Source organism: Pteropus medius, unplaced genomic scaffold, assembly GCF_902729225.1.
Source record: "Pteropus medius unplaced genomic scaffold, Ma_sr-lr_union100, whole genome shotgun sequence".
NCBI classification, from domain to species: domain Eukaryota; kingdom Metazoa; phylum Chordata; class Mammalia; order Chiroptera; family Pteropodidae; genus Pteropus; species Pteropus medius.
In genome coordinates this window covers 28,787,797-28,803,524 of record NW_024349802.1, presented here as the reverse complement: position 1 = coordinate 28,803,524, position 15,728 = coordinate 28,787,797, and the positions used below count along the sequence as shown (strand labels likewise).

The following is a 15,728-nucleotide window of genomic DNA, read 5'->3' as shown; positions in this document are numbered from 1 at the left end:
AGATTTGACTACTTAGAGCCCCTTCAAACTGGCTCAAGAGTATTTTAAACATATTTCCATCATTGATCACTTATTTTATAATGCAAAAAGATGCTCCAGGCTCATTTGTGCCTATTTTTGTTTATTTTTTTGTCTACTTTTTCTTACAGTTGTGATGAAATTAGTGAGTAGCTTGATGGTTAGTATAAGGAAAAGGCATTTGAATACTAAAATGTGATTTTGTAATAATCTCAATATCTTTTAGAGAAGACAATGACAGTGATGCTGAGAGAGAAATGCTACCGAGAAAATACCAGTATCAAGATAATGTGCCTAATCAGCATGGCTTCTGGAAAGGTACTGTGCTTCTTTTACTTCTTTTTCTAGTGAGGTTGCCTAGGCTTTTTTTTATGTAACAGTAAAAACCAGAAGAGTTTAGGGAGGCAGTAATTGACAAAAACACGTGATAATACTTAGTCAATCAGAAGGTCTTTCAGCTCTCTTTCTTAAACAAAAATATTATGTAAAATTTTGTATTCCTAAGCCAAAGCACTAAGATACTTTCCATAGAATAGTATGTATCTCTATATATAGTATATAAAATATTGGATATAATTTCAGTAATTTAAATAATTTTACATTAAAACTCCTTGATACTCATTTGGCCTCATATGTGCATGTCTCTGTATTTTACTTGCAGCTGTCTGTGCCCTCTTAAATTGTGGCATGATTATAGTCTGGTTGATTGTGCATTTTTTCATTAATCTATGAAACACACATGCACACACATACACACAATTTTATTTTTGATATGGTACAGTCACTATTCTTGGCACTAGTGACAGAGTAGTATGAGAAAAAATTCCTGATTCACAATATAAGTTTCTTATTGCTGGAATAACAAGTTGCCACATATTTAGTGGCTTAAAGCAACACAAATTTATTATACTGTAAGTCAGAAGTCCAAAATGTATCTTGCTGGACTACAATCAAGTGTCAGCAGGTTTATGTTTCTACTAGAGATTCTAGGGGAGAATCTATTTCTTTACCATTTCTAGTTTCTACAGGTCACCTACATTCCTTGGTTTGTGGACCCATTTCTTGATCTTTGAAGCCAGAAAAGCTGGGCTGAGTCCTCATATTGCCGTCACTTTAGTCTTCTATTTAAGGCCAGGACAATCCAGATAAGTTCCCTATCTTAAAAACAGCTGATTAGCAGACTTAAATCAATCTGCCACCTTAATTCCTCTTTACCATATAACATAATATTCAGTTTCTAGAGATTAGGACATGGATATTTTTGAGGGACCGTTATTATGTCTACCACAGTAGCTCAAACTGCTAATATCTCTGCCCTGATGGAAATTGTATTTTAATGGGGGAGAAAGTCAACAAACATAGAAACACATCATAAAATTTTAAGAATAGATAAATTCTTGCATAGAACAGGGTAAGTGGAAAGAGACTGATAGTGATTGGGAGTTATAAAAAGTTGGCTATCTTATCTCTCTTTTATAAGTAAGGAATTAAGACTAAGATAAGTCAGCACTTTTCTCAGTGTTAATGTGGCATCCATATCTCTCTGTCTCTAAATTTCATGCATTTTCCATGATGCATCCCTGCCTCACCATGTACCCAATTCTCAGGTGATGATTGGAATGAATCTACCCGTATTGCTCACAATTGTATCCATAGTGCCTGGCATAGCACCAGAAGCATAACTTCAATAATTATATGTTCTTGGTGTTGATATTCCTCTTAGCCATTCTCATCTCCTAATTTTTTATTGCTGCACGGAGCCAAGAGAATAAGAGAATTATTCTTCAGATACATACTCACAAATTTTCCTTGAAAAAATTATGTGAAAGACAAAGCAATAGAAATATCCATAGTCTGCAATATTCCCCACATTTATTTACTGATTTGTGTAATGCTCTCTGCAGTTGGGCCAGAGTCATGGGTGAAACATCAGTAAGCAAAGGGTGTGCCTACTAAAAAAACATACAAGGGAAAGTTACTAAAAAATTGTGATCAAGTGGCTCATAGAATCATAACAGGTCGTTTTTAATAATATGACATTTCTTTAAAGTAGAGAATAGTAGTTAAGAACCAGGCTGCTTAATTGTTTGAAGAGGAGGTATTTCGTCACTTTTTTTGATATTACTATTTGAGTCTCATTGCTTTAAAGTAAAATCTGTGATTCTTTGTTACCCAAAATAATCTCAAATCCCTGTTATGACATTCAAGGTCCTTCGAAATCTGGACCCAATTTATCATTCCAGCTTAATTTGCTACCACAATGTTTTCCACTGTAGATGGCATCATGCTGCATCATGAATGTTTCCAACTTGCAAGGAAGTTCTTTTCAGCCTACACTTTCTTAAGAGTGAGTTCTATAAAAGCAGAGACAGTCACATGTATTTTTGTAGTTGGTGCTTATCACAGATCAAGCAAATAACAGGGATTCAATAGGTGAAGTGTAACGGATAAGCTGAGTACATAAATGAATGAATTAATGTCCTTATCAGAACATTTTGACTGCTCAATAATTCTGTTATTTTTTCTTAGATCTGTAATTGCATTTATGTTCTATTAAAAATATGGAACACTTTCTTTATTTCCAGTGCTGAATTAGTTCAAGCATGTCTTCTTCTTCTTTTTTTTTTTTTTTTTTTATTCAAGGCATTAGCTTGACTATATCTCATGGTGGATGACTCGAAGGAAACTTTAGGCTGTACGTGCCCATCTCCTGATCAGCCATTTACCTTTGCTTTGGTACATTAGGATTTTAATAGGAACTGCCTAGTATGCAGGTAAAACCAGCAAGAAATGAAATATAGGTCATTACTCAGTGGTATCAACTGAGGAGAGAAGTAAAATGTATGTAAATCACTGAGAAATAGAAACGGTTCATGCTATTTTGCACTTTGAAGTAAGTCTGAAGATTTCATATGGCTAAGAGTTCTCAGGGTTTACTTTAGAAAGTTGAGGAGTAAATCTCTTCCTTGTAAGGGTCAACTTGATACCAGCAACTCTGAGCTCTAGAAAAGGAAAGCGAAGACTTTGTATTTTTTCTGTGTGTTCTGCAATTGCCTAGCTCTATCCTTTATGTGCATACATTACAGTATATGACCTTAAGCCTATCACTTGGGTTGTTCAAATTTTAGCTACTTAACTTATAAAAGGAAAGTGCCATTTATTCTACCTCTTTGGCATGATTCTTTTTGAGCGTTAAATAAAATGTGCAAAAGAATTTGGGTAGCGGACCTTGTCAATGCCCCACCTATAACTCTGCATCTTTAGGTGTCCGCTGGCAGTACCCAATTGCTAGTACCTGGAGCTCTGCAGATACTGTTTTTGTTGTTGTTGTTGTTGGTTAATTATGATGTGTGTGTTTTGTATCAATTTCCAGAGTCCAAGCAAGATTTAGCTTAAATTGCACAGTGTGACAGCTGGCTTAATAGCACACCTTTCTTTGGCTGTTTTCCATTCCTTTTATTGTGTCTCTACTTGTGTTAGCTGAACTTCCCAAACAGACCACTTACAAATGAATCCTGGTCTCAGAATCTGCACCTAGGAGAATGCAAAAAACAGCCTGTACATTGTGAAAGGACATCTGATTGGACATCTGATGGTGATGTTCTTATTTTGATAAATTAGAAACCTAAAGCTAAAAGAACTTTTTGTGTTTTGGGCTTTTCAAGGGTATATAAGAAATGAATATGTGAAGCGATCTGGGTGATAGCCTGAGGCAAGGTTAAAAGTAGAGAAAGGCAAGTGGCTAGCTGAGCCCAAGGATTTAGCCTAAGGAAAGATCATCAGACCTCAGCTCAGAAAAAAACATTTTTTAAACCCAGTAATTGTCTCTGGGTTCATTTCATGAATATAACTAAGGCAAAGAAAGGAGTGATAGCAAATTGTACCTTGGGCACATTCCAATGTGTGGGAACATCCTGAACAGAGAACTTTAACCCTAAAAGGGACCTTACCAGTTCACACTAATTTACCTTCATAGCCTGTTGTTGTTTTTTTTTTTTGCCACTTCTAACATTAATTTTCGAAATTGTCCTAGAGCAAAAAAGTTAAGAAAGAAAATAAATAATGGTAGTATTGTATTATTACCCATAGACTAAAATATGAAGCCATGAATTCATACAGATTAAAAAAATTGAGAGAGACTAAATGGTGGGGCGGGGATGGTTCTTCCTTAAAGCAGAATTCCAACTGATAAATTTAGAAGGAATGAAATATAATAATTGTTTCTGTGAAGAATTATCTGTGGATGCTAGGTAAAAGTCTAATGAGAAAAAAAAAATATTTACATAATTTCAAAGCATCTCCCCAAATGATACTTACTAATTACAAAGGGAAGAAAAGTAATTTTACAGAGAAGAAATCTGGCAGATACTACCTTAACTTTACCAATAATAAGACATATAAGCGATATAAACCTGAGATAAGCATGATGCAGTGAGATGACATGGAATACTTATATAGTATTCTTACCAAAATTATATAGTCATGAAAAAACATCAGACTAAGTCAAACTAAGAAACATTCACAATTTAACTATTCAGTAGTACTCTCAAAAAATGTCAAGGCTATGAAAGACAAAATTCAATGAAAGAACCTTTCCAGATTAAAGGAAAATAAAAAGCCATGGCATCAAAATGCACTCTCATCCTGCATTGGCTCCTGGGTCAGTACAAGAACACTTGTGGGTCAGTTGGAAAAATTAGTCTGTAGATTTAAGTATTAACATTGTATTAAGATAAATTTTTTCTTTATTTTGATCATTGAACTGTAATCATGTAAGAAGTTAACATTTGGAGAATCTGGGTAAAGAGTATAAAGAATTCTTTGTACTAATTTTAGACTTCTTTCAAAATTAACAACTGAGAAAAAAACTTCTAAAATATTAGAGACATACTCACTCAAGGTGATCCATATATTAATCAGAAACATGTCAACCCCAAATCTCAAATCTAAGGGCCAAAGTTTAGAAATTATACAATGTTTAAATTAAACTTTGGTATTACATCAGAAACTATTTTATGAAAATATTATGTTGTCGTTTGCTTCTTTAAAAACACGTTTTATAGGAATTCATGTTTAACAAGAACTCAAAAAACCAATGTTTCTATCTCCACCATTTGGGTATGTATCATTGGGATGTCTCTGTGTTCATTTTCTTCTCTGAAATAAAACGGAGATAAAAATCATCCCCCTCTAAGATCTTACAAGTAATCCTAACAAAGACAATCAAAGCAATTGTAATGAAAATCCTCCAAAGTAGCCCTTGCTATCTTCTATATACTCAGGTTCAATATTCTGTTCTGAATTGGATGTGTAACAAAGAAAAAACTTGCATTTTTTTCTAAAAATGAATTATTTTGAAATACAATTACACTTTTCAACAGGTTTCTTTTCACTGGATTTCTTTTTTAAACCCAAAACTTTCTCAGTTCTTGAGAGAATGCCTTTTATTTATATCATTCCGTGACCTGGAGTCTTTCTTATTATTTGTTTAAATGTTATTGTTTGGACTTGAATTGATCGCTCCTGTTCAATTTCAGGGTTAGCATTTGCTGCGACACAGAGAGAGTTTTTCCTCCTGTTGCCTTGAGGACATTCATTGGAAACATGTTACACTTGATGGAGATTCTCCTAACAAAAATGTTCGCAACAAAGAACAAATGAATTTTTGGTAAGAATCAATAGTATCATCCAACGCATTTTCCCACGTCCTTTACTTCTCCATTCTATTTCTCATTGTCCCCTAGTTTCCTAATTGTCTTTTGTAGAAAGTGGGCTGCAATTTATTTTTAAAGAACTCCTATGGCTGCTTCCTAATCTTAATTAAAAAACAGGGACTATAGTTTGTTTATCTGGATTCCTAATCTGGCTTTGAATGCCTAACAAAGAGCTTCAGAACAGTTGAAGACAAAAAAAAAAGAAAGAAAGAAAGAAAAGAAAAGAATCAGGAGGATTCTATCTGTCCTGCTGATGAAGGGAAATGGGCCCTCCTGGCTATGAGTAGACAGACACACTGCTATACCAGGCAACTTCATTTTTTAAAAATTATATATATACACACATACATATAAATTTAATTTATTTATAAATATATAATTTAAATTATATACATATTATTCAATATATGTGCTTATTTAAGATTCGTTTTATTGTGGTATGTTATTTCCACACTAAAGGTATATTGTGAATTCACTTGGAATAGCTAAATTATTTGCAAGTTTATTGTACACCAACTTTTTCACTGCTATTAATCTTGTTTAGCACGTAGGGGTCTTCTTCTATAGTGCCTGGGATTGTAGATTTAAAATACAGTGTTATTATGACATTGTTCTGCATTCAATACAACATCAGGGCAGCCAAGCTGACCTGAAATAGCCAATTTATCCAGCTCGCTTTGTCAGAGTGGTTTTGCATGTTGAAAATTACCTATTCTCTCAAAAAGGGTATTTTCTCTCACAAATGTATACTTGATATCCCAATGCGTTGTCAACTATATGCCATGTGTTATTCTCCCTAAATTGCTATAAGAAAATCAAATGACCTATGTTTCTGAAGAATTTTGGATAGAAAAAAGCAACTATGAAATAAGAAAATACAATCTAGCCTCTTAATATAACAAGAGAACAAGTTTCCATCTCCAGTGCATTCAAGTATTTCTTATACCTTTTAATACTCAGAAGGAATATCCATTATTCTATATATACTAACTAGTGCCTACAAAACAGAAAGTATATGGCCCAATGATACAGTAGGGGTAGCACCTGTTGTCTGGAAGTTCAGCTTATGATTAAAGAGTGCCTTGTGTTTGTTTTTCTCCCCCGCCCACAGAACTAATGCCACCTTCAAATATAGTAAAGACCACTCCAAAATGCATATCCTTAGAGAACACTCATGTCTGGATGGACCCTGCCATGGAGACACCTCAGGTGATGTAAGAGAAATGGGGAAGAGGAATCACAAGAATGGAGGAAGGAGAATGAACACATAGATTCCAATTATGTCCAATTGAGCCATCAATGGCTACTCAAGATTACCTCCGACCAAAATTGTCTTACTTTCTTTTATTTCTTAAATGGGAAAATAGAATTTTTTTTAACTTATAAATATTCTGCAAGTGTAGGTCATCTGTGTAATGATTTCCATTAAGACTTTTTTCAGTATTTCTTTCTGCTTGATTTTCACATAAGAAAAGCTCCTCTAAAGTAAAATATTGTTATAGCTAAATGTTACAGGTGTTACATTATAATTCATGACAAAAGGTTATTCATTAGTTCAAGGTTCTGTTAATATAATTTTTCTGCCTTCTCGAATAAGAAGTAACAATGTTTTTGGTTCTATAATAGTGAGCTAGCTAATTGTTCATTTTCCTAATGTTAGCTCTTAAAAAATGTAATGAACATAGTGACGATATTGCTCCTTGTCTACTTAAATAGAAGGATAGAAGAGCGTATTTGAAAGAGTTACAATCACAAAATTAGAAAAACTGGGTTCGAAATCCAGCTATTGTGCCTGTATATGTCATTAAGAAAGTAATTTCTTCTTTCTAAACTTGTTTCTTATTTGTAAAGTGGGGGTAATAACAACTGAACCTACCCTCTAAGCATGTTGTGAGACTCAGATGTAACAGTATATGTGATCATGTATGTTTACATTTTATAATATAAGGTATTATTACCATTATTTTTACATTTTTAAGCATTTACCTGTGAGTATATATGACCAGCTCCCCCTCCCTAAAGCACCAAAGGCTCTGAAATTTTATGTTTTTTTTAGATATTCACATGCAATCCATGATATAAGCACACATCTCTAAATAATCATAAATTATATTAACATTGAATTTATAAATTAAATAACATTGAATTTAATATTGAATTTATAAATTATATAATGTTGAATTTATAAATTATATGAAGCCATTTGAAAGAAGGAAAATACTATAACATTTAAATATAACTATTTAACACCATTGGATATTGAACCTTTAGGAAACTGAACCTATGTGCAATATTTTGATGGTTCTTGATGAACTCTGCCTCCTCCACAGGTGTCCTTCTGTGGTGGAATCATCTGGCACCCAAAGATATCCCAATGCTCACACAATTTTGTAAGGCATCTGAAGAGGTGGAAGCCCCTTTTTTCTGGGAGGGCAATGTGTTTAGCTAGGGAATGTCCAAGGATGTAGAACTGATGAATTCCAAAGAGAGTGCTGCAGGGAAGAAATGAGACCTGCCTGACAGCAAGATTTGGAGAGAGAATGCAACTAGGAACAGTCTCACTTCAAGTAATTTGGATAGGACTTCCACTTCCCTTTCTCCACAGTGTACTTTTCTGAGATTTGCCTGATCGTCTAATAGAAATTCTCCTGTAATCCACTGCTAACCTGATTGGTCTGAGGAGAAGAGAAGTCCAGGGTAGCCTGGAGAAGAAACAGACCTTATTTATCCCCAGTCTTCTCCAGAGGAGCAGTGACCAGAGAGTTGTTCATTCACACTCCTTAAGAGTTTCACACTGCTTTTGAGTTTTACTGAAGTTACTTCAGTGGGAGGGGGTAGGTCTTGCAACAATGGGGGAAAGTGCAACAACAGTGGCCACAATATTTTAGTCTGCACCTCTATCATCAGAAGCAACAGTCAGCAATCAAAGCACTGATCCCCAATATTTCCAAGACAAGGTGCTTTTGGCCCATCCTATTTCTCTCAAGCTGTATACGTGGAACACGTGCCTAACTATCTGTCATGACTGGAGGCAGAGAATAGGTTGTAGCTGCGACTGTGTTAAGAGGTGAAATTGAACAAAATTAATCACAATTTACCAACCGAGTCTTCCCCCTGGAAGTTGAAAGCTTTCAACAGACTCCTGTTTTCCAAAATAGTTACAACAGATAGGTTGTCCAATACAACTGTTGTCTAGATGAGGAGATAGATCCATAGCCCTTCCTACTCTGCCGTCGTCCCAGAATCCTCTCTAAATCTTTAAAAAAGCCTCTTTCCAGTTTTATAACTAGGAATGTCTTTTTCACAAACCTAGGAGCTACCTCCTTGAAAAGTGAACATCAAGAGAGAGCGTGCCTCCTTCTACAAGGTTCTATCGGAAGGTAGGAGCCTCTTTCCAGGTTGTGAAACTATTCCATCATGAATATATAAGAAAACTTACTTTTCCTTTGGGTTAAGCTAATTAGCAAACACAGGTGGCCTATGTTCTCCCTTTTACACTAGTACTTAAACTTTCCCTGTTCTTCGCTTCAGCAGAGTTGAGTTAATACTGAGCTATGACCTCTCTAGCCTATTGCAATAGCCTTGAACAAAGCCTTCCTTTTGTGTTTAATTTTGTCTGGTGCGATTTGTGCTTCAACACTAGAAAATATAAAGAGCTAGCACAGATCTGAAAATAAAAAGACGGCCAAATTTAAGTGGTAAAATAAACAGTATATTCACATAATAAAAAATCTAAAATGGCCAATAAACTTATAAAAGAATTTTTATTGGCCATTTTAGACTGTTTAGAATTCTAAGAAAAATAACCAATTTTTTATCATGGAATTGCAAACCATAACAACAATAAAACATCAAACTTTAACAAATATTCAGGCTTGGCAAGGGAAATTCTCAAATATTACTTGAGGGAGTGGATTTTTAGTGTGTGTGTGTGTGTGTGTGTTTTAAGACTTGGTTGATATCCATCACAATTTTAAATGGGCATGCTTCTTTGTCCCAAGAGTATAATTTCTAGTTATCTATTGTAAAGAATTCTTATTAATTAGCTATTAAAAATAATAGAAATAATTTATTAGACTATTGCATGAGAAAGTACTTGCATTTTAATGATGAAAAGAATTTTAAGTTTCAGAAGGAAAGTCTTTTCTAAATAGAAAAATGACTGAATGGAAATGTAGTATGCAAACTGTTAAACATGGTGAATTTAAGGAATTAGCTATTATTATATTTTTTATGCATTTTTATATTTTCCATACTTCATCTTACTTTTATAATAAACAATGTTAATAGGTTGTTAGAAAAAAGTATATAATCGAATTAAAAATTGCTGTATTGTATTGGCTCACATCGAAATATAAATTTTTGCTTCAGTATAGACTATTTGCCATGACTCTGCAGTCACTTCCCAGATGTGAATGAGTTCTCAGAGTGATTTAACGTCTTAAATATGGCACTTGAAAAACAACACATCTCATACACTTTACTTCACCTCTGGGAAAAAAAAAAAAAAGAAATAGCATACCCTCAAAATACCATTCAAATTTATTTTAATATTAGGATCATTGCTTTAAAAGATTTTTAAATCTCACCTTTGCTGCTTCTCCTTTTGAAGGCCTGTTATGCAGGCGGAGAAGTTTCCCACCAGCATGTACATTCTCAAGACTCAGAAATGAGTAGCTTTTTTCTAAATATTGCATGTACCTTGGATGAAGCCTGGGAGTTTGTTTCATCTTTGGCATGGGCTGACTTTCATCTGCTTCTCTCTTCTGAGGCATAGTGATGCCTGCAGCCTGTAAAGCATGAGGCACATTATGGACACCCTGGTAAATAGTAAATGATGATGATGGTAATGACAGAGCTGAGCCCTGTCTTTGCAGCTGTATAATTCCTCCCTTACATTGTATGCCTCCTCAGACAGCTGTCACAGCCTTGCTTTCAGAGGCAGAGAATCCTTGCCAAATTAAAGCTTAAGAGGAGCACATTACATCCTCATGTCATCGTGGGAGTGTGAGATGTGAATGCCTACAGCTATACATGTCACTCAGAGACACATCTATTTGATAAATACTGTCTCAAGAGCCAATTCATATTGACTACCTGGCCAATTCAATCAATTATACAGATATCTGATCTAAAGAGTGAGTTTCCATGATGCCCAAATTACTGGCCAATTCCAGGACGAAAAAGTGCCCAGCCCATCTAAGACCTTTTAGTCAGCATAGTTTAGTTGAATTGTATTAATTAAATAATCATATGTTTTTAGATAACTATTTTAAACATGCTATTTAATGAATTTATTAAAAGATTGAATATATATTATCATCAATATTAATATCAATTTTTAAGGAATCGATAATATTGATAATTGAGACATAATTTACTAGGCACTGTACTAAGTATTTTCCATGCAATTTCTTGTTTAATATTCAAACAAAAACCCTCAAAAGGTAGTTACTAGTACTGTACTTTTATATACTTGGAAAAACCAAGGCCAAGAAAATGTAAGCAGTTTGCCATGGGTCACAAATAAGTAGAGGAGGAGTCCAATTCAGTTCCCTGTGATTCCACGGTTTTCATTAGTTTTTTGGGGGAGTACTGTTAGAATAGAAAAAAACACCTTAACAGTAATATTACTCATTCACTTATGTATTTTAAAAATGTGTACTAAGTATCTCTTTTTCAAGGTCTAACAAGAAAAAAGCATAACCAAAAAGTAAGAAAGATTTCAAGTTTATGTGCTTCAGCTGGTAATTCTACTTCTTATAACCATTTTAAAGTGGTAATTCCATTCAAATTATAAAAACGAACAAACAAACAAACAACAACATAAAAACACTCTACCAATAAGAAAATACCCATGTCCAATAATAAAAGAATAGTTTAAAACTACATATTCTTCAACCATTAAAATTGAGTATTGCAAAGGCTAGTAAACTCAAAATGCTGACCATAACAGTAAGAAAAACCTTTGTGTATAAACCGGCTGACTACATGATGTTAAAAAAAAGAAGGCTGAATGGGAAATAAAATTGAAAAAATACAAGAAAATATATGTTAGGTTGTAAAAATTGTGGGTATTTTTCTTTTATATTCCAGTAATTGCTAAAAATGTTTTACATTAATTTTATAATAGAAAACATTTTAAAAAGAGGTTCATTATCAATCAATTCAGATCAGTTTCTGTATTCTAAATAGTGGTCACATTAAACTATGATAACTAAGTTTAAATTAATCATATATTTTTTCTTTCTCAAATAGCTAATTAATTCAGCAAAAATAAGTCAAGATTTATTGAGAGTTTTTACAAAATGGTACTTTGCTAACTCATTGGCCAGATTCATTTACATGATCCATTTTCTTTCATCACACATTTCCAATTGTATGCTTGCTGAAAAGTTACTTTTTTAAAAGGGAGTTAATTTTAGAAATTTTTATTATGATTTATGTAATTTCTCATTTACATAGTTTACCATTGCTTTATGTTTTAATTAACTCACCACCACTAGTGCATTGAAATGTAATTTTAGTGCACTCATTGAAAAAAAGATCATTTTCTGCACTTAGTCATGCAACTATAAATTTCATTGTCTCCTTCATGAGATTAAGGAGTGTCCAATTAAGACAATGATTTTAATCCATGAATTCATGAGGCATTTCCTAAGCTTTTCTTGGTTTCTACTAAACTGCATAATAAACTAGATTGTAAAGGCAAGCCACATCTAGAGGAAAAATAATTATCGCCTTGGCTTTGGAATGGAAACAGATTCCTACAGAAGCTCCCCATAATGGGACATTGGGAGGGTGTGCTGTGAATCCTTGGCAGTCACAGTCAGGCCTCCGCAGAAGTGCCCTGGAGGCTAATAGGGCAGATAACAGTGGATAGGAAGGTTTTTGTGAGGAAAGGGGGCTGTCAAAACTCCATCTCTGTAGTAAATCATTTTCTTTAAAAGTTTTTTATTCCATCTTTAACTGCTGGCAACTTTTGATGTTAATTCCAATCTAAACAACATCTACAGTAAAGCTTTTAAACTAGAAATGCTTGCTTAAATTAAGCATTTAGACTATGCAAGAAGGCATTTTATTATTCAAGCTTAAAAAATGCTGTTCTTGACTTCACAGGATTAGGTCGAAGTCCATCTATTTATATACCCATCCCCCCATCTGTTTGTCTGCCTCTCTCTCTCTCTCTCTCTCTCTCTCTCTCTCTCTCTCTCTCTCTTTCTCTCATCTATCTCTATCTATCTATCTATCTATCTATCTATCTATCTATCTATCTATATCTATCTATCATCTATCTATCATCTATCTAGTCGCTATTTGCCCTGAGAGTTCTGTTACTCTCCCCCTTTATATATTGAAGGAAAATATTTCTTCTTTACTAAAAAATCATTATAGTTCATGATAAGTATTATTTATCTTTTCTTCAACCTTTAAGCTATTAATTTCCTTTAAAAAATTATTTTTTAAAATGTCTACATTAATTCATTTTCTCAATTGCACATATCAAAACAAAGATTTAAATTTATTTCCATTGTTTCTTTTCATAATCTTTAAAATACACAAACATAAAGATATTGCATTTTAATAGTTTTGTGGAAAAATAATTTTGCTTTGCCATTGTAAGGTCTGACTATTATCATAAATATTGCTATGAGGAAATTAATAGAGGCTGAATGCTTTATAAACATAGTAGATAGATTTATCATTCTATACTTATACTGTCCTACTGCTGATTTAAAATGTAGTGGTTGGAGATGTAGGCAGAGACAAAATTGAGTTATATCAAGGTGCTGTGTGTGTCACTGTGCTAGTCAGGGTATCTAATGTAATTTATCTGTTATAGTGTTTATGGAACATTCCATCTGGCACAATAGACCTCTAAGACAGAAGATGTTGTCATATTAAAGATGCAAGCATCCCATACATGACTATTTACCCATTTATTATTTCGGCAGAAAGAAAGACAATCTTTAGAAAGCAGTGAAGAGATTAGCAAACTCAACATTTAATTCAGATATATATTTGAAGACTACTACATTGCAATACATCAAAATATTGTAATTTAATAGGAAGTGGGATATTGTTACGAAGCTAAAAGCAAATAAACCCCAGAGACTTTTTTCTTTTCTGTTCATGTTAATCATACCTTTATTTTGCTTGGTTGATTTTTATCTTAAACCAAAATTTAAACCAAAAATTGCAATGTCACAACAAAGTATGTTAACAGAGCAAATTTTCAGGCAAAATCCGAGAGAGAAACATTTCATTATAGATCCAGCTCTCTGATTAAAACAAAAAAATTACTAAATGGTTGTTGATTATATTTCATGGATCTTTAAACAAATTGCAGTGAATGCTGTCTTACATGCATTCCCGCCATTTAACTTGACACAATTTATTTAATAATAACTCCCAGGGTGTTTAGATATAGAATCGAAAAGAGAGGATGCCATCATTCCATTGAATATAACAAAATATATGTTAAGTTGTGAAGATTATGGTTTTTTGTCTTTTATGTTCCGTAATTGCTAAAAATGTGTTACATTAATTTTATAATAGAATACATTTTAGAAAGAGATCCATTATCAATCAAATCAGATCAGTTTCTGTATTCTAAATAGTGGTAACATTAAACTGATAACTAAAGTTTAAATTAATCATATATTTTTTTCTTTCTCAAATAGCTAATTCAGTAAAAATAACAGTCAAGATTTATCAAAAGAGTTTTTACAAAATGATTCTTTGCTAACTCTTTGGCCAGATTCATTTGCATGATAGATTTTCTTTGATCACACATTTCCAACAGTATGCTTACTGGGATTGCACATTTAATTTCTCTCTATTAAGCTATCCTCTTCTGCTGGATTGAAATTATCATGAGAAAAAAGATTGTATCTTTATTTCTATCTTCCTGTTCTGTCCAGCATACAGCAGATACAAGATCTCAGTAAATGTTAGTCGAATTAAACTTTGTCAAATAACTGTCTGAGACAGCTTTCTGAGAAGCCTGTTTTGATACATAAAACTATCGTGAACATCATTCTGTGTTCTATCCTTTCTGTGACTTTTGTTTAAGGGTATCTGGGTCTCTCCTGCATTCCTTAGATATCCCGGTTTGTATTTCTTTTGTAACATTCCACAGGGATCTTCACGTGGTCACTACCTACTAATATGGGTGGCTACTTCATCAGCCTAATCTCAAGATATCACACGCACACGCACACACACACAAACACACACACACATCATATACGCTAGGGTGAACGCTCACCTCAAGGACGAAGGCTGGAATAATTCTGTGCATTTAGATTCATCTCTTTATGGAATTATCTCCCTGAAGGAAGAGGATAAAATATGAAGAAGCAGGGGAAAATTCAGGAGCCTAACTCTTAACACTGAACAAAAACTACATATCAAAAGACACTGCAGTACTCCAAACTAGCCACTAATACATATCTTTGATTCTCAAAACCACATAATAAGGAAATCACAGGATAAGCCTGGAAAAATCTTCCAACAAATTAAAATATAAATCTTACCAGCATATGAGAACAGAAGTTAAAAATTCTGTTCTCTCACAGCGACACAGTATGATAGAAATGATTGAGCTTTAGATCACGCAAATATTTCTTAAATTTTGAGGTGCAAAAGAACCTGGGGATTTTGTGTAGAATTTAGATTCCCAAGCCTCATGTTCAAGTATTCTAATTCAACTATGGCACAGTAATTGCATTTTAAATAAGTGTACCAGGTGACTCTTAGGCAGGTTTTTAAGCTTTCGCTACTCAGAGTATGGTCCTCAGACCAGCAGTGTTAGAACCGTTGCAAAAAATACATTATCTCAGGATGTTCCCTAGGCCTATCAAATTAGTATCTACATTTTGAGAAAACCCTCAGATTATTTTTATGCCCTGTATATTTTGAAAATCATTGTTCTAAGTACTCTACACACCAGGAGAAACACACTGGGTTTACAAACCAACTAGTGATACAAAC

The 15,728-nt window shown here is 33.6% G+C and overlaps 1 long non-coding RNA gene across 1 annotated transcript; it reads left to right on the top strand.

The window, feature by feature from the left end:
- The first annotated feature begins 243 nt into the window (after nt 1–243).
- Nucleotides 244–7,084, top strand: LOC120581664 (uncharacterized). Its single transcript, XR_005647366.1, has 3 exons — nt 244–336; nt 5,556–5,686; nt 6,844–7,084. It is a non-coding gene; the product is annotated as an uncharacterized LOC120581664 (long non-coding RNA).
- The last annotated feature ends 8,644 nt before the right edge of the window (nt 7,085–15,728 follow it).